We start from the raw sequence: 27,753 nt of genomic DNA, 5'->3' as shown, positions 1-27,753 counted from the left end.
ATAGTTGCTTCTGGCTGTTTGCATCATGAAGTCTTAGTGGCTGCTTGTTGTTTATTTAGTAGTGACTTCAACAGTCGACGTCACCAGTCATTATTGTCAGAGTTTCCAGATCTTCATACTTTTGAATGAAATTACGCATTCAGGAGAATCCCTAAGTATTTATAAATCAAATCAAGTGTCAACCCTTTTGTTGCATGTTTTGAGATAATTCGGTTTTTTTAGGACACCAAAAAGGAAACATTTATTTACCTATTATGATAAAAATACCACGAATGAGAGAAGCATTCTTCATTTTTAAAGGTCCTCTACAGTTTAAGCTGCTGGGAATTAGTAGCTCGCAAGAAGTAGAAATATAGCCTAATTTACTCACTGTTTTATTGATACGACACAATGTTAACGATTTTTACCGACGATGTAAATTATCAAGTACCGTTTTTTAAGATGTCCGTGTCGAAACGAATTTTTTGGTCTCACAATATGCTATCAAAATTAATTTTGAGCTCGTTTCCTGCGTTCTCCGCCCAAGTCTGTCTAGTCTTCCACGGAAAACAAGAAGGAGGAAGTAGAGGTGATGGCCCCCGAGGCTCGAGGTGCGAGGACAGTGATACCGAACAGGACGTAATTGAGGTGACACTCATGAAGTCACGGGTCGGCACCAACTTGTCTTGAGTGCTAATCCAAGTCTCTGATGGAAAGGATGGCGCTCAGTCGCATGGCGCACTTTGCGATTTATCGTTTGATCGGCCTTTTAAACCTATAGAGAAGGATCGATAATCAGGATGTTTGCAACGAACACTTTAATAATCGATTCTTTACAGTAACTTCAAGTGGGGAAATATCGATAATCGATCATTCGCGCCTCGCCACTGATGGGTCTCCAAAACTTTGTCTGAGCTTCTGCATCCAGCTTTACCTCCAACCATCCCTCGCCTCTCTATCACTTCGGATACTCCTCTAGCAGGGCAGCTAGACATGTATAGTGGGTGGCAGAGACTTTTCCTAAAAATGTCATCGGCAAGTATCATCGCAAGCTTTCATTTGAAAATTCAATCACTCACCGAAGAATAGTGGAAAATATTCCTGTTTTTTTTTCTTCTTAATTCAGAAGAAGGCTGACTTAATTATTTCATCAAGCAGTCCATAATTCCATGTGAGCCAAGTTCAATAGAAACGCACCAAGTTGTATAGAATTCGAACGAAGAACAAAAAGTTTGACGTTTATTCTTCCATAAGACTCAACCTTACTTAAAGGACAAAGCCCAACAACTAGTTTGAACTGTCCAAATTTTTTCTCTTAACCTAGCTTCCGGGCTTCCCTGGTAAAAATTGGCAGTAGAATCTGTGTTCCAAAATACCATAGACCTAAAGCCGACTGTAAGATTTCCCATAGCTTCTGTAGCCGGCTGTACAATTTCTTTTAGCCTTTTCTAGCCGATGGCGATTAAGCAACAGCCAGACGATAAATTTTATGCTAAACGTTACGAAATACGGATACTAGGACTTAGTTAGTTTTTCGACTACCGCTCTCTTTTTGTGCCGTGCTATCTTGATTTATTTTGCGAGGAAAGCTCCATACTTTTGAAGCATGCCTGCCATGCTTAATATGTTGGAGCGCCTTCAATTTCTTATGATACTGTGCAATACATCTGGTGTGAAATAGTTGCTTCAGACGCCGTGGCACGCTCCGGCGCGGCGGGCGGGCAGAGAAACGCGCATTGGCGCCTACAAACCCAACAGGGATACTTCACGCATTGCGCAATGCGTGAAGTATCCCGATTAGGTTTGTAGGCACCAGTGCGTCGCCGCTCCGCTTTAGGTTACGCTCTAATATTTAGTCTCGCGGAGTCAGCGTTTTTCAACTCATGATTTTGAAATGTTTGCACACTCTGTATGGATTATTCTCATTTTAATTGATGAATAAAAAATTGTTTTAAAGGAAAATATAATGTGTCTTTTGTCAATATTAAGGTAGTACCGTATCAAACTTATTTTTTTATTTTTTTATCAAACCGTATCAATCCGTATTTCCAAAGCACGTGCATTTTCACACAATTTCTATAGACTTTATAGCCAATGACGATAAAGTGCGACAGGAACTATAGCCCGACTGTATACCTTTTTATAGCTTCGTATAGCCCGGCTATATGATTTGCTCCGCTTTCTACAGCCAGCTATATGATTTTCAATAGCCTTCTTTAGTCGGCTTTAAGAACTCCTATGGTATTTTGAAACGCAGTTCCTATCGCAAATTTTTACCAGGATTTCTTTTGCGGGAGACTTCACGACTAGTTGAGTTCATAAAAATTCGTCGTTTTCCAAAATTCGATCCGATACATTTCCCATAAACTTGATACATTTCAGCCTAGGCGCTCTGACTTTACATTGATCACAGTCACATCAGGCTGACGTCAAAATAATTCATGTTAACTTCAGAGTGATTTATTTTGCCCCGTAAACTAGTCTGACCCCTTCTACGAAAACACCATCAATTTTCAAGATTCGGTAGGAGTTGTTTGTAAAAACGCTGGAAAAATATGTAGGCCCGTCGAGTCGACTCCATGAAATTAAAGATGCTAAAATCTCCTTAATATTCGAGCCCCGTGAGGATGTGGAAAACCTGCAATTCTGTCGAGCTGTTCGAAAGTGGGTCGGCATGATACAGTTTCCCATTGCCAAGCTCATGCAAATTGCTGGCGGCGGGAAGAAACGAAAAGACGCCATGACTTATTCGCTAGGACATAGAAAGCGAAACGGAAAAGCGTTGGTCGCGTCGTTGCTAGAAGCCGAAAGTCAAGCCACGGCTCCACAGACAGCGCGCGACCGAAAGGTTGACAAGTGGATTCAACCGCGCGTCGCACGATCGAATGCAATGACACCAAACCTTTCTGCTATTGAAATAGTGATTTGCGTCACCGAACGGATAGGTTTGAGATCATTGTATTTGACAGTGCGATTCTGTCGCGTGATTGATCTCGCGCGCCGAACTTTGCGCCGTGTTTCTTCAGTGAAAAAGTGGCTTCTCGCTCAATATTTATAGCAGCGCGGCCGCGCGGGCGGCAGGACGGTGTGCGAGTCCTCGCCCGTGTTGTCTTCCTGTGCCATGAATTTGTCGTTTCCCAGACAAAATAATGTAACTGAATGACAGTCAGTGTTCGAAACTCACAGGCGCCAACGCGCCAAAATTGGCCATGGCGCCTAAAAAATGAAGGATCTGCGCCAACGTGGCCCCTAAAAATTGCCCCTTAAAAATCTAAATTTTCATATTAGGTGATTATTTTTATTCTTCTCAATTTCATCCCTAGTGCTTTTGTCTTCCCCAAGTTACAGCTTTTAAAGGGGGGGGGGGGTGCGCTCATTTCTTAGAGAAAGAGGGGCATACATCAACTTTTTTCGTCCAGTCATGCGTGTTTCGAAGAGGCAGATCGGCATGACCATCCGGCAAAACTGCCAAATTATGGGACACAGTCTAAATTGTATCACTGAGAAAATGGTTATAATTACCATATTAGTGGTGTTTAATATGTGTTCTTAATTAGTGGTGGTCATAACCAATAATAGTGCTATTTTTATTGGAGCAATTGTAATTTTACAAGTGTGCGGTAGTAAAATTACCATTTAATGGTAAAAATATCTCTATTATTGGTTATGGCAACTACTAATTAGGAGTTCATATTGAACACCACCAATATGGTAATTATAACCACAATTTTTTTCTCCGCGAGACATATTTGTATAATTCTGAATCCTCCCAAGAACTTTTAATTTGCTCCCTTCGAGACACTTGAAAGATCTTCAGATTGTTTTTAAAATTGTTTTCCAAAATTTTCTGACACCTCTGATCGACATTCCAGTGATTTAAATCCGAGTATATCTCGAATTCTCAAATAAAAGTTACTCTTCCTGCGAGACTTTCTGGTCGAGATTAAAAACTCTTCCTCGGTTTTAATAATTACTGCTAGGATTGTTTCCTTCGTGACTGTAACAGTTCTCGCGAGACGCTGCTGATACAGTTACACTACCATTGAAACTTCTTACTTAACGCATTGCAGTGACAGTAATGCAGCTGGGTCTTTTAAGAAAGTTTTGAGCCTAAAGTTGTCCTCTAAGTCGAATATGGTCAATTATGTAGAGTCATAAGAGAGATTATGAACCAAAGCCATTTTACGGATAATCGCCGAGGCGCAAGTGTGTCGCCCTTCTGTAAAAGTTTCCCGTTTCGCCTGTATTCGATATTTTATTCCACTCGTTTAGTGTTGGAATCATGCGTTAAAACCGAGAATGTCAACTTTTGAATCCACTCTATAATAGAAGCATCATTATGGAGCTCAATGCTCATCAGGAAATAGGCTTGTTAAATTTTAGGAAACAAGAATGACCAATTTATTTTGTGCACACACGTAACTTTACAAAATCGCCTGAAAGCGTGGTTCCTTGCCAGATTGCGATTGATTTCATGCCAGGCTTCAGTATCTGTCTCACGATAAAGTGGATAGATTTCCGATATTTTGTATCGAGATTTTCATTTGTAATGATGTTTATGATATCAAGTGGCAATTTTTTGGGCCAAAATAAAGCTTTTTCTTGATTATCATCCCTCACTCAAAATTTTTAGAAGATATCTAATTATTGACAAGTTGAAACATTGCTGGATCAAATTCGAATGAACCCGGGGGGTACGCCTCCTGGCATCTGGCTGCTTTGCGATCAAATCCTTTGTAGTGGTTCGCGCTTTAGGCGTCATGCGTTACTTGTCACTCTTATGATTTAAACTACTTCTGGTTTAATGTTTGGTTTAAACTACTTCTGAATCGCCCTGGGATTTGATTCGTAAGATTTAATTATTCAAACTCGTTCAAAAGCATTTATATTGATGTGGAAATGTTCTCGTTTTGGCAGCGGCGCCGACCAACGTCGATGAAATGTGTTTTGAGCGCACCCTGTTTTCCTCTCCGTTTTCCATGTGCGTCACGTATGTCACGTACGTCACGTTGACTGTGGTACGTTGCGAGCGCAGTAAATGCCTCAACCCGTTCTTCCGAGTTCGATCCACCGCAGTTGAAGCCAAAACCTCGAGCCATATTATTGAATTCGCGTGTACCTAAAACCGAAAATCAATCGATGTGAAAGTTGCCGAGGCTTTCAAAATCCACGCATTAAATCCGCTTTCACGACGCTCTCTGGCGCTCTGCGATATTTAACCGTCACAGTTTCCTATCCTCCTAGGGCCCTCCAGGGAGTTGACACTCCCTCATTTTGTGAAAAACTATCCTTATTTATACCGTCATTTCGATGGACGTCCCATTTCAATAATCAGCCGCTATTTGACGTCGTCAACAGTGGCGTGGCGTGCTTCGCGGTGTATCGATTAATCAGCCATTTAAACTTATGGAAAAGGATCGATAAGTAGGGCATCCGCAACTAACATATCATTAATCGATTCCTTACCACAGCTTCTAATGGGTACATATCGATAATCGATCATTCATGCCTCGCCACTGCCGTCAACTCAGAGGTCTGTTTGCACGGTCAGTGCTCAGACCTCAAAATTGGAAAGTACCTTTACTGAACTTATTGGTTCGTTAAACCGCGGTCCGTTTTCCATGTACATGTTTCACAAATATTTCTAGAATTATGAAAAAGCAAGATAGCTCAATATTAAAGTGATTTTAATATGAAATTGAAAAGGAACTTAGCATATCACGGTGACAGTGTTATCCACATGTACATTGTGCCTACTAATCAAGTGACCCCAGCGTAGGTTCTCTCCCGAACTACGCGAGTAAACGACAGCAGCTAAAAAAAGCAAATCCTTCGTCCCCGTGATTCACATTGAAAAATCTCGTGGAACTCACCTTATCATTTTATATAAATTTATTTTGTTTTTACTGTTTTGAGCTCTCGTTATTCATCACCAATTTTTAACGAAATCTAATTTCCCTCATCTTATTTTTCTGTTTCAGGTATGTACGCCATTTCAACTGCAGGCCTTTTCTTTGACACGATAAAATATTTTTATGTAAGTACTGCTCCATTGTCGATGTGCTTTTTCAGGCGCTAATAATCATAAGCATGTATCGAAAGAGTTTTAAGAGATAATTGCTATTAAATGAACTGTATTCACCCGCAAATACCTTTCGCAATGAGGGTCTGCACATCAATTGGTTACGTGAAGAAATTATCCGGAAGAATCGTCGTTCTAAGCTTCCTTTCTCGATGGAACTTTACAAGGAGACTTAGGACCGTCATACCCGTTCCTGTAATAGCTCCGGCCCTAGGAAGAAGCCGCATATGGTTCACATTGTGATGAAGCTAAGCTGAAAGAGGTCCTGAGCACAGCATCTTAAAAAGGACAATCCTGCAAGCCTTGAGTAAAATTTATTAATATATAATTTGGAAGTGGGAATTGCAATGATTTACCACTACAAAAACTACAAAATACAAAAGAAAATATTCTACAAGTTGTGTACATTTTTAGGCATGTGCGCGCCTCCTAAAGTTTTTCGAAATCGAATATTTTTCCCTCCATAATTTGTACTTCTTGAAGTGGCAAATCATTGAAATCCCTTGGATCCATTTCCACAGTTACACTGCCGAGTAATACTCGAGTTTGTCAAAAATTGTCATTTTATAACGCTATTTTGGGACCCTCCTTCAACATCCCTTAGTCGCAAAGTAAACCAAAGAATAAGGAGCTGTTTAAGGAGCGACTATGAATACGCCCCTAAAGAAGTATAAAAGTAGGACACTGTCTTAAATAACACATTCAAATGTAGCCAATATATTCGTACACAGGTATTAGGCAGAAATCGAGAGAGACATGTGTAATTCATATTACGCGGCGCATTATCGTCCTTTTTGAACATCCTTTTTAAACTCATTGAATGGGCCCGGTTAATTAAATCCCCTTTCCATTCCAATTGATCACAAAAAGTTTTTATTTAACGAGAGAATACAAAACGACCACTAATTACCCTCCTTCCCTCGCTTTCAAATGAATCTCCAGTGACCAATCGATTTTGGAGCCAAAAGTTGTTTCCGACGCAATGTACTGAGGCGGAACGAAGTATATGAACATTTGAAGGTTGTCAAACTTTCTCGGATAAAATATTCCACTTTTAGAGATGCCATGCATATTTGTTCTTGATTGCATTGCAGAACAATCTCATATGAGAATCCAAAGAGTAAAAATGTACACGATTTTCTAGATTGTACGTTCCAAGTGTCTTATAATTACAATTTGTGAAAGAATTGATTGTTGAGTCGGTGCACCATTTGAACGCATTGTCACTAGTATTCCATAGGCAGGTCAAAATCGAAAAGCGCTACCTATCGACTGAGCGCTTAATAGCGTTGATCTCCGAGCGAATTTAAGGTATGCAACACTTGATCACATTCCTCGGTCTGTTAGTGTGGTATTATAGTATTGCGTCCAGTATTACATTTCATGTAAAAATTTAAATTGCCCAGTTAAACTTGGCAAAAGCTGATGTGGCTTGATTCATTTCTGCCTAACGCGGTCCAAGTGGAGCGATTCTATTCCCGGATGGTTACAATAGACTAAGGAGGCAAGTAATACACAAACTACGGGTAAACCACGATGGACCCCATAATTAGGCTATCATTTTCTTCCTTAGTATGTATAAATTGCCTATTGTAGTCCATAGGGACGTTCCGCACGGAGGAATATCTATGGCTTTATAAACCTAGTAGTGCTTCGTACGGAAAACCACTAGTCGTAAATGAACTAATGATTCTCGGTCTGTGAACCATACTAAGGTATATCGATGGTGTATGTGAGTAATCATATCTCATTTGCGATGTCTGAGAATCTCCACCTCTATGTTATTTTTTTAAAGGAGAACAAATTGACATCATTTCTTGAAATTTTTGCAGAATTTTCTTCGCACAGGGAAGAAAAATCACGGCAGTTTTAAAGAATTGCCGTTGAGTAGTTTTCCGTTTGAAAAATTAAGTATGACAGGAAGTCTGCGACGTCGCAAACCGAGTTATGTGGTTGCTGACTTACACCGTCGATATGCGCTATTATTATATGGACGGAGTTAAACAGAAAGGAACCAAGTCACATCGGGATCGAACCGAGAAAAAGAGGCTTAAAGTTTAGCTCCTGCATAAGACTCAATGTAAAAGTTAAACTTCAAGTTCAATTTCTGCAAAATTTGCTCCAACAAAAACTTTGAATTTTTGGCGATAGATAGTAGAGCAGTGGTTGAGTTCAAAACCACTCATAACTCAATTTTTTCCAAAATGTGGGTTGGTTCATTTCTGCTTAACTCAGTCCATATGTTGTCTGCACTAATATTAGTGGTGTCCATATTAACCACTAATTGGTTTATGTTCCATAGCTTTTTCTCGGTGCGTTTTTTCTCTCGCCTTATTTGTTTCTCGCTGTGTCTATCCATTTCAATAATCAGCCCGCAGATGCCCCTTTGACTCGACACCCCTCGAAACGGACGAACCCCAGTAATTCCATTCACGACGCACCCCGGGATAAACCCGCGGGAGCAAAAGAGGCAACGTCCCGGGTCTTTGTGCAAAACTGGACCGCACTTTTAGTCGCTCCATTCCTGCGAGCGTTCCGTTGCCGAGCTGCGGGCGTTCCGCGGGGGTCCCGAACGGGGAATCGGGAGAATGGCTGAAATCCGACGCCGGCGTTGGCGAGTTTGTTTTAAATTATGGGTTCCAGTTTCTGATTACTCGCGACAACCCGCCCCCACCCCCTCCGTAATTCCCTTTTTCATTTCGCTCTTCGCCAGTTATCCCCTTCCGGTTCCGGCCCAACACTCACCCAGGATTACTTTTCTTCAGACCGAGAACCCCCAGCGCGCCCCCCCCCCCCCCCGAGAGCCCGTTCCAATTCCTCCACCTAAACGTTGAGTCCTTAAGCAAAACCATCATTGAAATTGAACGCCAAAGGTCATGCCGTTTCTTATCCGTTTATTTTCCCTCGTCCCCTACACCGGAAATGGATACACATATTATATCATCATTTTTATGATGATTAGATTCACTCGTGTGAGTTCCTGTAAGTCGAAGGGAATAGGTCAAATCGTAGACATTTTTTCAAACGCCTGAAGCATATCGACGGTGAAACTACCAAACCACGTATCTCGGTTTGCGATGCGACGTCGCAGACTTCCTGTCATACTTTATTTTTTAAATGAAAAACTACTTAACGTCCAGTCTTGAAAATTTCTGTGATTTTTCCTCTTTGTGCGGAGAAAGTTCTGTGAAAATTTCAAGGAATGATATTGATTTGGTCTACTTCAAAAAAATAAAATGTGAGCGTAGATTTTTAAACACCGCAAACGAGATACGTGGTTTGGCAGTTTCACCGTCGATATGGTCGACAATTCTAAGTCAGATTTGAATCCTGCTGTTTTTGCTGAAATGTGACAAAGTAGTGCGTCAATTGTGTAGAAAAAGATTCACTGTAAAATTGTGTGTTGTATTACGGCTACTTTAATGGTTTCCAGCCCTTGAATGGACATATTGTCGTCTCCCGAACGAAAGAACGTTACTACATTCCAAGGTTGTCAAATTGACTCAAAGAATTGATTTATTTCACAAAAATGTACCTGAGTAATCTTTATCGAAAATTTTTCTGATTTTTGCTTGGAATCTGAGAAAAAATCAGTGAAATTTCAGTTAGAAATTCACAAGATTCTCCTGGTTAATGTCCATTTTGCGGAGGGAAATTTGGTAATATTGAGATGTATTTACGTCTTTTCGTAAGAGAGACTACGATTGCTTTCAAAATTTGCAAAAGTATTTAATTACAGAGTTTTCAAAATGATGACGGTAAGAATATACGTATGAAACATTTCTAAGAGTAAAATCCTAGCTTGCCATATAATTGTTCGTCTTTTTCCTCGGAGGGAATGATCTTGAAACCAAACGTATCTACTTACTTCCAGAATACATCTGGAGGGAAATTTGGTATGGAAGGCCGGAGAAAAATATTGAAATAAATAAATAATATTTTATTCTGTGTATGGAGCCATAAGGCTATGATACAATACCCCACAAGATACCTTAGTTCATAAACAAACACATCAAACGCATTATAAAACCCAATCAAACACACCCTAACACAACAAACAAAACACATCAAACTCATCAAACACATCATGAAACACAATCAAACACTACAAACACATCAAACACGAAAAACACATCAAACACATCATGAAACACAATCAAACACTATGCAAATTGTAGGGAAGATCGGACAGACGGTTTGACCTCCATTTCGTGAAAACCGACCTTTACTTTAAACATAAGAAGATAGGGATGGAACGAGTTATCGGAAACGAATCCGAAATCTCGAGCGAGAGTTGTCCTCACCGATGCGATGTATGCGCCTTCAAAATGCGATACATGCAACACCCACGCCCCCGGCGCGCGCGGGTGCGGCTCCGCGGCTCCACCGTGGAAATTGCCGCTACGCGACACTCGCAGCGGTGATGTTCCGCGATCTAATTTCATTTTAAAATGTTTTCGCTTGCAAATTGAACGCAAATATTTGCCGAGACAATGTAATATGGGCGCTCTGTCGGGGCGCCCTCCCGCGCCCCCGCGCCCCGCCCTTGCCCCATGCCTTCGCATTAACGTTAATCAAGGTGTAGCTTCTCCCCGGCCGCCTACCGCAGTCCGCCCTCGCCAGCCGCCACACAGTGGATCGACTCAACTAGAGAACCTGTATAGCGAGAGTATGGACAGATCGCCTCATGGAGGTCTTAGGGCCCAAAAGTGCAGCTATCCCTCTAACCAACTTCTAACACACACAATTTCACTGTCAATCTGCAGAGTCTGCAAATTCCAATTCTAACCAAGATGGCCAAGAATGTACAGAAATGAGCGTTCTTCCGCAAAAATGAGTAAATTTATGCAAAAACTGAGTCTAATATGTGCTTTATAAACGACGGTTCGTAACAATAGTATTAGTAAATCGTTCTGGATAATTGAAATTCATAGGTTGGCTGCATTTCTGGGCCCTAATTTTATTCGCAGAAGCATCGGTGAAGGCCTGATGGATTTTCGGAGTGTCACATCTGTCCATACTCTCGCTATACAGGTACTCTAGACTCAACGGGAGAGATCGGACATAATTTGGAAACGTTAAAAGCTTATTACTCCGTTTAAACAAAACTCTGAGGTTTTAGAATTGGTTCCATTGGTTTTCTTGTCAAATTTTCTGCTTGTAGCACCCCTCAAAATTTGAAATCTGACAAATTAAACAACAAAATTTGCGGTTTTAGTCGAACATGTTGTGTCCCAACTCTCTGATTGATTCGACCCGTTGTGCGCCATGCCAGATTTACCAACGCCAGAGTTATTGTTCACTCGACAAATGAGCGCTTTTGTCTCAACCGAGTCGATACGCATCCCTATTTATCCAAAGCTCTGCTCGTTTATTGCTATTTATCCCAGAGAAGTAAAATGAAATTTCATGGAATTTTATATTCCTGAAAGCGATCGACGATTTTTCAGGAACCACGTATGGGACTCGCAACAATTATCCGAGAATTCGATAAGGAATTTCGAAATTTGACCGTAGGTGGATCTAGGAAGGGGGGGGGGCGCCTACGGGGCGCATGCCCCTCTCGTTCGCCCGAAAAATGAGGAAGAAAGAGGAAAGAAACGCGGAGGAAAGAAAATAGAAAGGCACGTGCATTTGGTAATTACTCATGACGACATGTACTTAAACTGCATATTAGATGCATTTAGATGCGCAATTCAACAATTTTCTGGGAGAGGCCTGGACTTTCCTGACGCCCTTCAGATCTCTTTTGCCCCCCCCCCCCCCCCCCACCATTCGAGTTGTCTCGATCTGCCTATGAATTTTAAGAATCATGTTTTTGTTTGAATATTTCAAAATTAAGATTTCATTGCGCATAGTGAGTCCATTGCGAAAATTTTGAAAAATTTCGTTAAATTTCGTTTTATTGAGTTTCATGACATTTTGCACCCCTGGATCCATCCATCTAACTGATATTTTTGTGTTTCATTCAATCCATTGCAAGTTGTCCTTGGAGGCATGGTGACTCGGTCATGTCATAAAACCACACTGTAGTAAATTTTTAGATAGGTATGTTACATTTACTCCCTTTCTTCTTTCCCTCTCTCCCCCTCCTTCACCCATCTCCTTCCTCCCTCTGTTTTTGTCCGGGGGAGGAGAGTGGGGAGGGGTCACCCCCTTTGTTGCCCCCTTATTTCGGAGACAGTTTAAGAATCCTCGATAGGATGACGTAAGCTGGCAATGAGGCTGAAAAGCAGAGACTGGAGGCATCTTATTTGCAGAGCGGGGGAATTCACACCGAGCGGGGGGGCTTGGGGGATCTTTGAGGGGGGGTGAGAGATATGACGGAGGTTGCCCTCGAGGTGGTTGCTAAGCTTCCTCTTTGGCGAGCGGAGGGGCCGGGGCCTCGGCGGCTCATCCCCGACTCAGCCGCGTCCGCCGACCCTGTCCCTGTGCCCCCTCCCCCCTCCCCCCGCGGCCCCTGCGGCGGCTTCTTGTGCAAATACACTCGAAATGATAACAAAATTAAGACCCCGAGACCACGTCCCGTCTCGTTGCCAACCTCCGACCCGCCGCAGTAGTCAAACCGCCACCGAATATCTCCTCGAAACCCGTCGAATCGTAAACGATATCACACCGGAAAAAAAAATCTCGGTGTATTTACTAAGAAAAGGGTAAAATTACCAAGAATTCAGGGTTCTATTTGGACGGAGTTAAACAGAAAGGAACCAAGCCACATCGGGATCGAACCGAGAAAAAGAGGTTTAAAGTTTGGCTCCCGGATAAGACTCAATGTAAAAGATAAACTCCAAGTTCAATTTCTGCAAAATTTGCTCCAACAAAAATTTTGAATTTTTGGTGATAGATAGTAGAGCAGTGGTTGAGTTCAAAACCACTCATAACTCAATTTTTTCCAAAATGTGGGTTGGTTCCTTTCTGCTTAACTCAGTCCATTTGATCCCAGATTTTTCCTGGTAAAATTACCATTTATGGAATTGGTAATTTTACCGAGAAATCGCAGTAAAATTATTGAACTTTCTCGGTAATTTTACTGGACCTTGGTAAAAACGTCAATATTTTTTATCGACTGTGGTAGAATTACTGAGATAAAATGGCGAAGTTACCGGGAATTGATAACCAATAAAAGTGGTATTCTTACCTGAAAAAACAGTAAAAATACCGGTTTTTAGGCAAGCTTACCAGTCTGTCTTGGTAAAATTACCAATAAGTGGTAAAAAAAGTGAGATGGTATTGGTACCAACGGACCTTGCGGTAAAAACACCGAGAATTTTTTTTGGTCTATCTTCCGTAAGATGGGATGTCGGAGTTTTTTAGTCAACGTGCGTAAAAAGTTCAGCAGCTGATATCTCATTACAGAGGGAAGAAGCTCACACACAAGCACAATTTTCCCCCAAAGCGATACGCTGTTTGGAGCAACACTAGTTGCGTCCATTCAGGAAGGCAAGAATGGACGTAACTATAGTGTTGCTCCAAACAGCGTATATCTCTTTGGGCTTGGGGGAAAATTGTGCTTGTGTGTGTGAGGTTTTTCCCTCTGTAATGACATATCAGCTCTAAGCTGAACTTTTTATGCACGATGACTAAAAAACTCCAACGGCCCGTGCGTTTATCGCAATCAGTTCGTGAATATATTCCGTGGTTAAATAACTCGTAAATATGACAGGAGGAACTCATAAAAAAACTGTTAAAATATCTGAGTTAGAAAACCTGTCTTGATCTTTTTTACAGAAAAATGCCACCTTGCTTTTTTCAAGTTTTTCGTCTTTTTATTTTAGTAAATGTTACAAAAAATTTGGTTTTTTATGTCGTATATTTTGCAGTTTATTTTGAGTTTAGCCTCTGTGTGAGTTATTTTCAAGATTGCAGATGATCGAGATACCTAATCACTTTTATAACTTATTGGTCGAGTGTTGAGTCATCTTCACAGTGTGATGCATCTAGCGGCAAAATACCTATACCCGTAGTCAGTAGTTACCGCAAATAGTTCTCGCATTGCGTTTGGTGCAATGCGAGAAGTATTCATGCAGTCTTGTAGGCGCTAATATGGGCTGAGCGCCGACCGCACTGTTTGGCGCAATGCGTGAAGTATCCCCACAGTCTTGCAGGCGCTGATATGAGTTTGACGCGAGCCGCTTTGTGTTTGGCGCGATTATTTGAACTCGCGTATATGATAATCACGGCATCGAATAATGGGGCTTAACAGGTCCATTTTGTGTTTCGACGCCAAATGAGCAATCCAACGTTGCCTCGTTTCTCCCGGAAAAGATAGGAAAGTTCTCTATTTGTTCGCTACTTTGATTAAATGGACTATTGAGAAAGTTACGAATTTAAGGACTCTAATACATAATGGACCACTAGACAAGGTACGAATTTCAGCATTCTGATACAGGTTTCTCAACCGAAATTTCACGTAGAACACGATGCGCACAACGAAAATTACCAAAATCAACTCCTGACGAAGATATTTAATGATTCTTGATGCGTGAATTCAAACCACCCGCTCATGAAAACTCAATGCTCTACGTGATTCACATCGCGCGCTAAATGTTTATCATGACAGTCTCTGCGATGTAAAAATCTTCAACTTCAATCTTGACACTTTGGCTCAGCTATAGCAAATTACCAATAGTTTAAACAACACATGGTGGAAAATGAACATTGCTCGATTGAGAAGCTCGCTGAAACCGTTGTAGTGCGCGATTTGACTCACGTAGAGCTTTGAGTTTCTTGTGAGCGAGCAGTTCAAATTCCTCGTAATCAGTGCGAAATAAAAACGTTAATATCTTCGTTAGAAGTTGATTTCGGTAATTTTCGTAGTGTGAATCGTGTTCCACGTGAAATTCTGGTTAAGAAACATGTATCAGATTGCTTAAATTCGTACCTTGTCTAGTGGTCCATTCTTCACCAGAATTTTACGTAGAACACGATTAACGGAACGAAAACTTCTGAAATTAACTTCTAGCTACGTTATTAACGTTATTGTATTGTACTATTGATTTATTGTTTATATTGATAGATACTGCCGTGCTTAGCAAGAACGCCGTAAATCCATCAAGATTTTCCCTCGTTTTTTGGAACTTTTCACTCCATAAAATAAAAACAGTTTTACCCGAGCACCTCAAATATTCAGGTTAAGTTCTTGATAGTATTTGCAAAAGAATTCCGTAAACACATTGCCCCAAGTTAAACAAGTTGTTCTGCTATGATAAATTATTTTCAAAAAATATAAAATGACGTTTACGGCGTTTTTGGGCTGCACGGCAGATATGCATAGTGCCTCCTGAAAAAGGAGCTTTTTCAGGAATGAGTTTGTACACGGTCCTTAGTTGGATTGCATTTTGCAAAAAGGAACCACTAGCATTGCAATGATGCTAAGATTGTGCAACTTCATCTTTTGCAATAAAATTGCGGAAATCGTGAAAAACTATGAAATTTAGATGGTAATTTTTGTCTTAAAGTTACAGTTTTTAGCGAGTAAAATAGAAACTATTAATGGATAATCGGGTTTTTCCTCCAAGACAAAAGAAGTTGCACAATCTTAGCAACATTGCAATACTAGTGGTTCCTTTTTGCAAAATGCAATCCAGTTCTTGGGCGTTGAAATTCACTTGGCATCCGTGCCAAACACAGCAGGTATGATCATTCGAAGGATGACGAGGGAGAGGGGGGGGGGGGGGGGCATGATGACTGAGGGACGCTGACGACACGGCATGCGACAGGCTGTTTGGCGCGTCGGTGAGCGGGCTGGGGCAGGTCTGGCCAATGCTCCAAGATAATATCCCGAGTCCGAATTTGGAAGGACCGCACTTAACCTACTTAGCGGGCGGCTCTCTGGGAGCCCGCACCCGCGGTGCCCGAGTAACATTCATTAATTAGCCGGAATAATCTTTTAGGCGCGAGCCGAGCAGATGGGCTTTTAGCACATTCCTCCCTCGTGCCCGCCAATGAGCCGCCCGAGGATTTCTTTATTTGAATATTGCCTCTCAAACCGTCGCTCCTCTTACGAATAACGCCCTATCTCAATTTCCTTGTAAGCCCTGGGCTCCGTATAACTCCGTGCTTTCCATAGGCGGATCCGGGGGGGAGGCGTGGTGGGTGTAACAACCGTAACACCCCCCCCCCCCCCCCCCGTTTGCCGAAAATAAAGGAGAACGAAACAGGGAAGAAAGAAAGAACAGGGTGTCTACAAGTCCGGAAATATTACTGATTTTTTAAGGTCGGTCCGGAAGTACTGAAAAAGTACGGAAATTTCGCAAAAAGGTCCGGAATTTTTTTATTTTCTGTCATTTTTGTCGCAATTTCAAATTTTTGAAATTTTTCTAATTTCGTCAGATGGAGGTACTGAAAAAGTACGGAATTTTTCTATTGGAGGAGGTACTGTCTTTTTAATTATGCGCATTCGATGCTTTAAAATAGAAGTTCAGTTTGGACGGAACCATTGGCGTGGCGTGGCGTGCTTTGCGCGATGTATCGCTCGATCTGTCATTTAAACACTCGGAGAAGTATCGATAAACAGGGTGCTCGCGTCGGACACTGTAATAATCGATTCTGTACCATAGCTTCAAATGGGCAAAATCGAAAATCGATCATTCCCGCCTCTTTACTGGATGGAACGCTCGTTTTAAGCCGATCAGAAGAGTGGAATGAGCAAATCCCTTTTCAATAAACGGTGTTTCCCTCTCCGTCGCGATACCTTCTGCTGAAGGCTTACCGTGCAACGAAATGCCTCGTTAAAGACGAAAACTCGCTGCATGTGCACCTCGCCTTCCACGCGGTGAAGATGAGTGAATGATCGATTTTCGATATTCCCCCTGTGAATCTACCATAAAGAATCGATTAATAAGGTGTTCGTTGCGAACAGCCTGTTGCCGATCATTCTCCAAATGTTTTAACGGCAGATTCATCCATGCGTATCGCAAAGCATTCGTTTTTGCCATTGCTTTTATGGGCTTTCGCGACTAATGCTCGGTATTTTCCGAGAATTATAATTAGAAAGGTTATATTTCAACCGCGCATCTACTGAGAGACTTAAAAAAATCCTGTGCCTCGATTACAGTCCTTGAGAGTTTTTCTCGGACTTTTGTCATTTTTTCGCAAGGAAACTCACACAGGGTGAGGTTTCTTGAAAGGGAATCTCTGCATTTGAAGTAAATTCGTATATGTGTTTCCTGACTCCGTTCGCCATTTTTGGGTCCTAAGAGCTCCATGAAGCTTAAGATAGAGGAGCCAATCAAAAGCGATACCTTTATAGCGATACTCTCTCTATCAAGTTACTCTAATTCGTACATGTACGAGAGGATGCTTTTCTGGTAAAATTTACCGGGGACTCAGATTATAAGCGGGAATTCCTGGGAACTTTTCCGGGAAAGTTCTCACTCACATTCCTGATTCCTCGACTCGGCTTTTGGACCTAACTCGATAAAAGTGTCTAGACTAAATAAGTTGCCTTTATGCTGCCGTACTAAGAAAGAACGCGTATTAACCTTTTGGCGTTGCCAAATTTCTTTCGGTAATCGCGAAATTTCGGGACAGTTTGTAAATATTCTTCTTCCAGTTTTCCTGATAATTTTGTTTGCGATTTTACCTATAGTTCTTGAAAATCTATCGGAAAAACATTCATAACTGGATTGCGTTAAGCAGAAAGAAACCAAGCCACATCAGCTATTGCCTAATTTAACTAGTCAATTTAATTTTTTACATGAAAACGGTTGTGCGGATCTTTGAGCAAATTTCAGTGAATTTTCTGCATGGTACGAAGCAAATTCCATAAAATTTTCAAAAGAATCCGCAAATACGTTCTCTTGTAAAAAATTAAATTTGGCAATTGCTGATGTGGCTTGGTTCCTTTCTGCTTAACGCGGTCCAACTTTCCTGAAAAATAAACATTTAATCGAAGGAAATTTAGCAACTCTCGAATGTTCCTACGGCGTTTTTCCTTAGCACGGCAGTGTGGAATAAGGCCCCTCTCCTAGGTGGGTTTGCTTTACATGCATGGAATGACAAGCCTCTAAACGAGTTAGGTGTCGGCACCCCGAGAATGGCTCGGGCGCGCATCGCTGAGATAGCCAGCGCGAGGTGGCGAAACACGGGGCCTGCGGGCGTGTCATCTTCCGGGTCCGGGGTCGAAAAGCGAGGCGGTGGGCGGCGGTTGCGGCGGCGGCGGCTGCGGTGTGGCACGGCCAAGGGAACCGGGGATCGGGAAAAGCGCCCGGCCCGCAAACTGCCAATTACTTCGCACGCCTTCCTTAATAATGTGAGCCGTTAACTTTATTAAAGCCAGCCTCCCGCACCCGCCACACTCACATGTGATAATCGCGCCGGGGTTCCCGCCTTTGAACGCCCGAGCGCCTCTGCCATGTCGCAGCCGGGGGGCTTTCGTAGGGAGGGCACGCCGTGTGCCATCCGTCTCTGATTGGCGCCCCTGCCGAAGCTTATCACCTAAAATTTAGGTGACATCGCCTCGAATGGAGATGTTGCATGTGTGAGGGATTTGCGATTTGACTGTTGATTCTTATGTAAAAGTTCGCGAGAAACAGGATGGCGCCGCTGGTTTTCTCTGAAATCAACTCTCAAGCTCAAAAAAAGCTCTCAAGTTGAGGGCAAAATGGAGGGGATTTTCCACGCTATCCTGAGAGTTCAACTCTACATCAAGACGAACTCTCCATGCAAAGATAAGGAGCAAATACATTGACAGGGCTGCTACCTTATTTGGAGACTCTAAAACTGAAATCACGGCAACCCGGTCAATGTATTTGCTCCCTATCTTCGCACGGAGAGTTCGTCTTGATGTAGAGGTGGACTCTCAGGATAGCGTGGGATATCCCCTCCATTTTGGCCTCAACTTGAGAGCTATTTTTGAGCTTGGGAGTTGATTTCAGAGAAAACCGGTGGCACCATCGTGTTTCTCGCGAACTTTTACCTAGGAATCAACAGTCAAATCGCAAATTCCTAACACATGCAACATCTCCATTGGACGTATTTAAGTGAGCAGGAACTATATCCACCGTAACGTGCGCTCAGATCACAATGAGGATTGTTCCTTTTGATTTTAAGACGTCTAATTGAATCGTATGTAGCATAAAGGCGCCAGCGCGATTACAGTGATGTAAACATTTTGCATCTTCAAAATTATCTAGAAAGTCTCTGAGAATAGCAAATGGTTTTTGCTTCCCGTCAAAAAAGTTTTAATTTAAAAGGAAAATAATTGTGTAAATTTTAATACCGTATATATGTTAGTTATTTTTAAAAGGAAAGAAGAAGTTGCACCATTTTAAAAACACTATAATCGCGCTGGTTCCTTTTTGCTAAATACGATCCACTCTAGGTTAGGTTTGTAGATAATCAAGTTAGGTTACTTAGAGGGGTAAAGGAACTTCCCGATCATAATCGCGTAGCCGATCGCGTGGAAAAATAGGAAAACTGTGAAAATTGGGTGGGCCTGCCCATAGGAACGTAAAAATCGTGGCTTGTGTGTATTCCGTCGAGTTGCGACTCGCTTCTTGTTAACTCGCTGAGAAATTCACGTATTTTTCGCAAAATCAAGGCAGTTTTTGAGTGAAAGGCAAAAAAGGGTCGTAGCTTAAAACATTTTTGGCTTGAATGAGTTTTAAATGGAGAGACCAGTTCGACAAATGAGGAGGGCAAGAACTTTCTGCGGACTTCTGGGTGACTAGAAGAAGTATGCAAATTTTTGGTCCTTTGATAGTGCAATTTATATCCTTAATTTTAACCTCACATATTTATCTTCAATCATCCTAAGTATTATTCGATTAAAGTGTTTCCGTTCCATAAAATAATTTTTTTCTAAAGTGTATAGTTCAAAGCAAGACTTAAGAACTGACTAATAATGTAAATAAAAATAATAATCATAACAAAATAATCACTACGCTTCATCCGGGTTCCTAAGGGTGGAGATAGCAAAACATTGCAACCTAAAAAAAGTTCTAAATATTCAGGAAATCCTCAGGCTCTCAAACTTTCTGTTCTGGGAAGGCTTAACTGGAGGCTTGTTTTTAACTATGCAGTTCGCGTTTTATCCCGCTAAAAGGAAAGAACACCTTTGATCTTAAAAGCACGCGCACATCAAACAAGTACAATTTGCATTTCAAACTAGTCTAATGAGGTGAGGATATGTCAGTTCCTTCCATCATGTTTCAATCAATTATTTTTGAGCGGTAACAATATGTTGTCTTTTCAATTTTTTTCATTTTAGTGTTTAAAGAGATCGTTAAAGTATCTTCATAATCCTGTGGTTTCATATCCTGAGCCAATCAGACTAGAATTTCAATAGGTTTCCCTCGAGACAACATTTTTTATCCAGTTTGGTTTGAAATATTATGACGCGTTTTTCGCACCAAAAAGTCTTGAATTTTAGACTCTATAGTCCAGGGTACTTTGAGAGCGGGTAAAAATTTAGGATTACGAGTATTTGACTTTTCATTCCTTGTCCCCGTGAGCGCGTTGCAAATTTAGAAATTTTCGGCTGTTCAGTCCCTTCTCCGATGAACGGTTGAAAAATTAAGAATTTGTTTTCTCTTTTATGAGTCACTTTCTCCTTGAACAGTTAAAAATTGAGGAATTTTCAACTCTTAAGTAATTTTACCTGTGGTAGGTCATTAATTTAGAAATTTTAGACCCTGAAGTCCATGGTACTGTGATACCGGTTAGAAATTTAATTTTACTATTGATTCCATGTCCCCGTGAACGCGTTGCAATTTTCGGAATTTTCAACTCTGAAGTCCTTTTACCTATGATTGGTCGTAAATTTAGGAATCTTAGACTCTCAAGTTCACAGTCCCGCCTGAAGGCTTGGAAGGCTGTGGGAAGACGGGATTTTGGCGGCTGGGTGTCGCAGAGAACCAATGAGCGCTATGTAAGCGGCTTTTAAGTCCAAAATCCCGTAATTATGGTGAGAAATGTAGGAATTTTAGACTGCTGATTCCAAGTTCCTGTGAACACGTTGCATTTTTAGGGATTTTAGACTGTAAAGCCTATAGTCCCGCCTGAAGACCCAAGGGGCTAGCTGTGGGAGGATAGGAGATTTTGGCGGCTGGGTGTCGCAGAGCGCCAGTGAGCGGTATGAAAGCGGCTTTTTAGTCCATAATCTTGTAATTACGGTAAGAATTTCAGGAATTTCAGACTGTTGATTCCAAGTTCCCGTGAACACGTCGCATATTAGGGAGTTTAGACTGTAAAGCCCATGGTCCCGCCGGAAGGCCTGAAGGACTGCGGGAGGATGGGAAATTTTGGCGGCTGGGTGTCGCAGAGCGCCAGTGAGCGGTATTGAAGCGGCTCTTAAGTCCATGTTCCCATGATTACGGTGAGAAATTCAGGAATTTAGACTGTTGATTCCTTGTTCCGCAACTTTAGGGATTTTCGGCTCTTAAGTCTAATTCCGTGGACGTTCACAAATGACGTCCACAAAGGATTTTAGAAAAGATGAATATAGGTATCCCTCCCCCCTCCCCGCCGAACGGGAACAATAGGATAAATCTCGGGGGAGTCGGGCAGGATTTCCCAAACGAGAGGAGCCGAGCTTTGGAAATTTACAATTCATTGCACTTAATCGCGCCCGGGGGAGGGGTGCGGGGGTGCGGACACTGTGTTGCGCTCAATTGAAACTCGACACTCCGTCAGGACAGCGACACCGGGTCCCGGCAGTGCTGCAACGTTCACCGGGAAAATCGGGAGCTCCGGCCCCGGGACCGGAAATCCCTCGCGAAGGGACAGAGCTTCCAAGCGCCCGGGGATCCAACTTGTTTACAGATACAGACCTCGCCTCCGCGCAAACAAACGATGCACCCGATGCTATTGACAAAGCCCCCGAAGTGCGGATGCATTCTCTAGCTCTCCGCGTGCTCCTCGACACTCTTTCGAGTGTGTCGGACGCTTTTTCATCTGAACCGACATCGCTGAAGGAGGCTCCTTCAGCCACACGTTCACGCTGAACTTTATTTATCAAGGATGACCGAATGTTTTTAGATGAGGCGGCTCTTCTTGTTGAGCAAGGCTTGCGGATTTTAGAGTAATGAATCCTCAGACGGAGGAGAAATGTAATCCATTATTAGCACTCAGTAGCGTGGCGTGCTTTGCGATGTATCGATTGTTCTGCCATTTAAACCTATGGTAAAGAATCGATTATTAAGGTGTTCGCTGCGAACACCCTGTTTATCGATCCTTTTCCATAGGTTTAAATGGCAGATCAATCGATTTATCGCAAAGCACGCCACGCCACTGATAGCACATTCTCCTGTCCAGCGGAATAACTGCCGCAACTCCAATTTTTGCATTTTTCTTCCATCACAGTCATACTGTTCTTTTACGAGGAAACCTGATCACTTTGACGCTGTATATTGCAAATTTGAATAATCGATGTATGGTGTGCCGAAATTAAGTGAGATAAAATATGCTCCTTGGTTTTTCGGTAGTGAAATGTTTTGGCAGTAGATGACTGAAATATCTAGAATTAACGTGCGGCATTTTTTGCTGTCGACGGCAGAAAAGTCAAATTAGGCAATTTATCAAATGTCTAATCAGACAGTCAAGTATTAGCTTAAAAATTGTCCTGTACGTTTTTGACGAAGAGCTCTTGAGTTTTCAAAGTTTTGGAAGCAAAGGATTCGTCAAATCCAAGACATATTCTCCTAGTTTGCTTTATAAAACTGAATGTTCCTCAAATATATTTAATTTCAACATTTTGAAAATACTGTGTTTTAAAACATGCAAAAAACGCTGAGATAAGTGCTCGTTCAAGGATAAGGAATCATATATTTTCCATCTTAAGATGCACAATTTTGAAGATGATAATTTTCTTCATGAGCATACATTACTTACAGCAAAAGAATCATAATTTTAAGCTAGTAAGCATACTTATTTTTTCATTGAGGTAGATAATTTACAGCAAATTTCCTAGAAACAACATCGACTAACTTTTTACTTTTTCGCTCCCCTCGCGGGTAGAGGAAGTATTGTATTATTTTTTTTTTTTTTAAAGAAAATTGTAAATATCTGTGAACGAAAGGTTGATTTTGAATGGAAAAGGGCTGAAGCCCAATACATTTCTTTCTTTCAATGTTTCAAATAACTCTGAAAATTATCTATAACAACGTTTCCATTACTCCTGAAATGTGTATGCACTAAATGTCAAAAATAAAAATTGGAATTAATCGCATAAAACACCATGCCATTTACGTTTTTCCATACAATTTCTATGGCTAATCTTATTTGTCTTTACTTTTGTTTCAGGTATGTCCATTTGAATATTTTTGCGAAATTTCCTGCGAGTGAGTAAATCATTTAATATAACCTTTACTCACTAGTAACCGAGTGAGTTGGTTGATGGTTGTTTTAGAAATTCCTGAAGGTATAGAGCAAAACATCGAGAGAACAAAGTCTAAAATCCTTTGCATGCATTAAATAAAACAAAATAAGATCCGTAATAGAAGACTCGACTTCATGGTCGCTTTTTAGAATCAAGTTTTGCATTCGCCTTCAGTTGTCGATGTAGGCAAAAGTGGATTCAGAGGAGCCATAATAGTGGTATCAATTCATCATAAGGCGAATCTCCGCGATGATTCCCGAAAGTATTTTTTACACTATAGGGAATTGAGCAGTGCGCGGTCTAAAATATATTGTCTTTGAATGAACAATTGATCGGACACTAACTTTTGCGAGTCGAAGCAGGCAATCCAATAGCATCCAATCGATGGGCGATGTGGTTGACCTGTAACAAGAACATCGAAAATAAATACTGGGAAGAGACAGGAGTCCAGCCTCGGGCACAACAATTATTTCCGCCGGGTAATTTATAAACATGCCCCTTTCAATTCCACGGCCCGTCCACTTGACGCGAGGGCCGCGGAACAAGGGGCGCGAGGCAGCGATAAAATTCACGCGTATCAACCGCCGGCAGAAGTTGTGCGCTTTTCAAAAGCGAACACAATCGAATCGGCCGCTTTTGGAACCTCGCACGCCGATTTTCTCGTGAGCCCTCGAGTTCATAAGAGCACCGGAGCTCCAGGACTCATTTGATGATAGTGTTGTGGGATTTTTGCAGCCACCGATCGAATCGAGCGTCGCTCACGCATGGTTTCACGGCGAGCAGATAGACCGCCGCGCCGAGCTCTTGATAGACGGAGGGCTCCTGTCACTAGGGGCCGATAGGCAACACGTCGTACACAGAATACGCACGATGATGCCCTGTTGTGCAAAAAAATAATACATTTTCCCGATATTAATTAAAGCAAAAGCGCGTAGCCGATGCCTGCATGTACACTATGAGAAAATCTGAGTTGTGTTAACAGGACTCTCTGTGAAAAATGATATGGCAGGATTAATAACTATAGTTGAACTAAAAATAAAATCTCCTCCATAACCCCTAGATGCCCACGATTGTTCCACGCCATATGTCCCCAGGTCAGATTAATCCATATTTAAGCACATCGATTTTGATAGTTCTTGAAGTAGTATCTATGTTTCTGAAGACAAGAGATCCTTTTTTGCTTTTTAATTTTTACGTTTTTGGTAACACTCTAGCGTTTTCTCACCTTCCTCCACCAATCCTCAGTCGCGATATGTAACAGATCATCAGGTCTAGGGATGTCTAGGAAGAGTCGTGAAAAAGAAATTCCCTGGCACGACACAACTCCCGCCAAAATACTAATTTTTATACTTTCGCCCTTAAGAGCACTTGAGTGATCTCTTTAAAAAAATTTACTTGGTTTCATCCCTTTTTTTAAAATAATTATTATCCTGAACACATATAGAATATTTCGAGCACACTAGACTCTACTTTTCTCAAATTCCAGAAATTAGAGACACTTTATTCCGCGTCGATGATAGACAAAATAGAGCAAGGGAAATGACGCGCGTTGATGACGGCGCAGAGATACAACTATTCGTGCTTGATGGATGTCCGGGTTGCCTCTGCAGAATTGAAGGCGCGATAGCGCGTAGCGTGAACCTGCAATGCCCCACTCTGAGCTGCCCCCGAGGTATCGCTTCGATTTTGTATAGAGAGATAAAATACGAGGTCCGCTTACGTCTCACCTATCTTTGGCTGTGTTAACACCAGATGTTTTCCTCCGTTTTCAATTTGATTTGTGCATCTCGTTTACGATGTAGTTGTACACCTACATCTAAAGCGCGTTATTACCGGTCCCATGTACAACCTGGAGACACGTGTTTTTAGCAAGTCTCGGGTCACTTGGACCTGTGTTGGTCATTTTAGCGTTATAAGCGCAGTAATCCTATCGCTTCAAAGAGGAGCCCTATTCATTCAAAGAGATTTCCGGTTGATTGTGATTTTCTCGCGAGAAAATTGGCTGCTCTTTTCGACCATTAGAGCTCCATGTTTCGTTATGTCCGTGCTCTCCCTATACAGCCATATGAATAATCTAACTGAAGATAGCTATCTATCAAACTAAATCTAACCTTAGCAAAGGTATTCTATGACTACTGTAAACCCGAGACTAATAAACATTGGGGTAAGATCTAAAATAGAAGGGTCAAAAAATGAAAAAACTCGACTGTACCTAAATAACTTCGATTTTGTGCTAGACGTGTTTCGAGACTGTCGCGGCCTCAAAAAAATTGGACGTATTTCTGTCAAACGGAACTATGATATGCATTAAGACATGAGCCCTAAGACCCATAAGAATATATGCACAATAGGGCTAACGTCACAAAGCACATAGTTCCGTTTGGCGAATGTCCACCTGTCAAACAAAAATGAAATACTCGTCAATAAAATTGAAGTTATTGAGGTACAGTTGAGTTTTTTAATTTTTGATCCTTTTCTTTTAAAGCATTCTATTCCAACCATCCTGATGTATAATATTCAAATTTCGTTCCACAATCCGACAGCGTTTATCCTGGATGAAAATCGAACGGGTTTTCACTGTGAAGCGGCAACGCAAGAAATGATGAAAACTGTGCCACGTGTTCCTGTCGGTGTCTGTTACTTTCCGATTCGGTGCGCTAAAGTTTTAGAAAGTGAAAAACATTCCCACCGGGGGGAGAGAAGTGGGGTGGGGGGCGCTCGTGATGAGGAACTTAAAGGAACCCCCAGAGATGATGTTATTTCTCCGTTTGGTACCGTTTCACGTGCCCCGAAATTGTGGCGGCTTTCCAATTTCCTGAAAGCATCCGATGAGGGAGAATTTTCTATGAACGAGCTTCAAACAATGCCTGGACCCTATACTCAGCATTCGTATGCAGATCAAAGCAGAACCGCGATATCGGGGAAAGTGAATGAGGTTCGCGAACGCAGGCGACTCATCAAACATGCATATCGATATGATGCGTGCCGAAATGAGTACCTCGATTGCAAAGTCTCAAAATCTCCTCTTTTTGACAACGAATAAGAATGAGTCTCATTCCTCCACAGGAATGGAGTTCGTCATGCGTGAGAGATTTACATTTTAAGAACCGATTTCTTTGTAAAATTTTGCAAGAAACACGATGGAGCCGTGGTTTTCTCTGAAATCAAAAAAAAAAAAAAAAAAAAAAAAAAAAAAAAAAAAAAAAAAAGCTCTCAAAGTTGAGGCCGTAAAGGAAGAGATGTCCCACGCTGCTCTGAGAGTTCTCCTTTATATTATCTATTCATACTCTTCATGTAAGATAGGGAGGACAAAACTTTACCAGGGTTGCCGTGTTTTCGGTTTTGGAGTCCCCATAAAGAAAGTAGCAATCCTGTTAATGTGTTTGCTCCCCATCTTTGCACAGAGAGTTTTTCTTGATATAGAAGTGGGATCTCAGAGTACCGTGGAAACACCCAACAGCCTCAACTTTGAGAGCCTTTTTGGAGATTTGGAGTTGATTTCAGACAAAACCAGTGAAATCATCGTGTTTATAGCGGAATTTTACGTAGGGATCAGTGCTTAAATCGCAACTTCCTGACACATATAAGAGCTCTATTCTTTTCTGTTTTTTTTTTTTGCAAAAAAATAAGAAAAAGTTTACGTTGAAATTCAGTGAGTGAGGATTTCCTCTCTAATCCTCGAATACTTCAAAAATAATTGCAAGGCAGTTTGTTTCTTTGTTTCTGATGTAAAAATCAAACGTGATAGGAATCGAAACATGGAGAATTCAGTGGTTAAAATTGTCCTATTATATTCTTTGACGCTTTATTTGTAACCCTGTCAATAGGCCCATTGTTCCATTGACAGTGAAACTCGTCGCATCGGACGGCGGCAACTTTGACCTTTGAAACTATACACCCTGAAAGAGGCATTGAATCGTAGCCCGCTGGAAGATACGTTGAACTTTAGGGGACGCACATGGAGAAGACTGCGACGTCACCGTCCGAGGCCCACCCACAGACTCTAATCTCGGTCTAAAGTTCTTGCCTCGACATTTGAAGAGCTTCCAGTGGCGCACAGTGGATCGAGCCAATCAGAGAGGTCGAACATGAAATTTTTGACTAAAATTTGCACATTTTGATCATTATTTCGTCACATTTTAAATTTCAAGGAGTTCTTCTACATAACATTTCCACGAGGAAACCAAAGAAACCAATTTTAGAACCTCAAAATTGTGCATAAACGGAGTTATAAGCTTTTAAAGTCTCCAAATTTTGTCCGACCTCTCCTACTGACTCGATCCTCTGTGTGGCGGAGCATTGTTTCGGGTCGTCGCGCCATGATGATTCGAGGAGACGGGAAGTGTCCTTACCGTGGAAACTTAGACGACAG

General features: G+C 41.7%; 1 protein-coding gene across 2 annotated transcripts in view; it reads left to right on the top strand.

Annotated features, from left to right (window-relative positions):
- SPR (Sex peptide receptor) overlaps positions 1–27,753 on the top strand; it is a 313,008-nt gene that overhangs the window by 67,372 nt on the left and 217,883 nt on the right. Inside the window, exon 2 of one of the 2 annotated variants that reach the window (XM_072299982.1) lies at positions 5,961–6,016. The exons of the other annotated variant lie outside the window; for it this stretch is intronic. The gene's annotated coding sequence lies outside the window, so the exon portion shown is untranslated. The remainder of the gene's footprint in view (positions 1–5,960; positions 6,017–27,753) is intronic. 2 annotated transcript variants of the gene reach the window in all.

Source organism: Bemisia tabaci, chromosome 4 (genome assembly GCF_918797505.1).
Source record: "Bemisia tabaci chromosome 4, PGI_BMITA_v3".
Lineage (NCBI taxonomy): Eukaryota > Metazoa > Arthropoda > Insecta > Hemiptera > Aleyrodidae > Bemisia > Bemisia tabaci.
The sequence above is the reverse complement of the archived record's forward strand: the minus strand, read 5'-3'. Positions and strand labels throughout refer to the sequence as shown.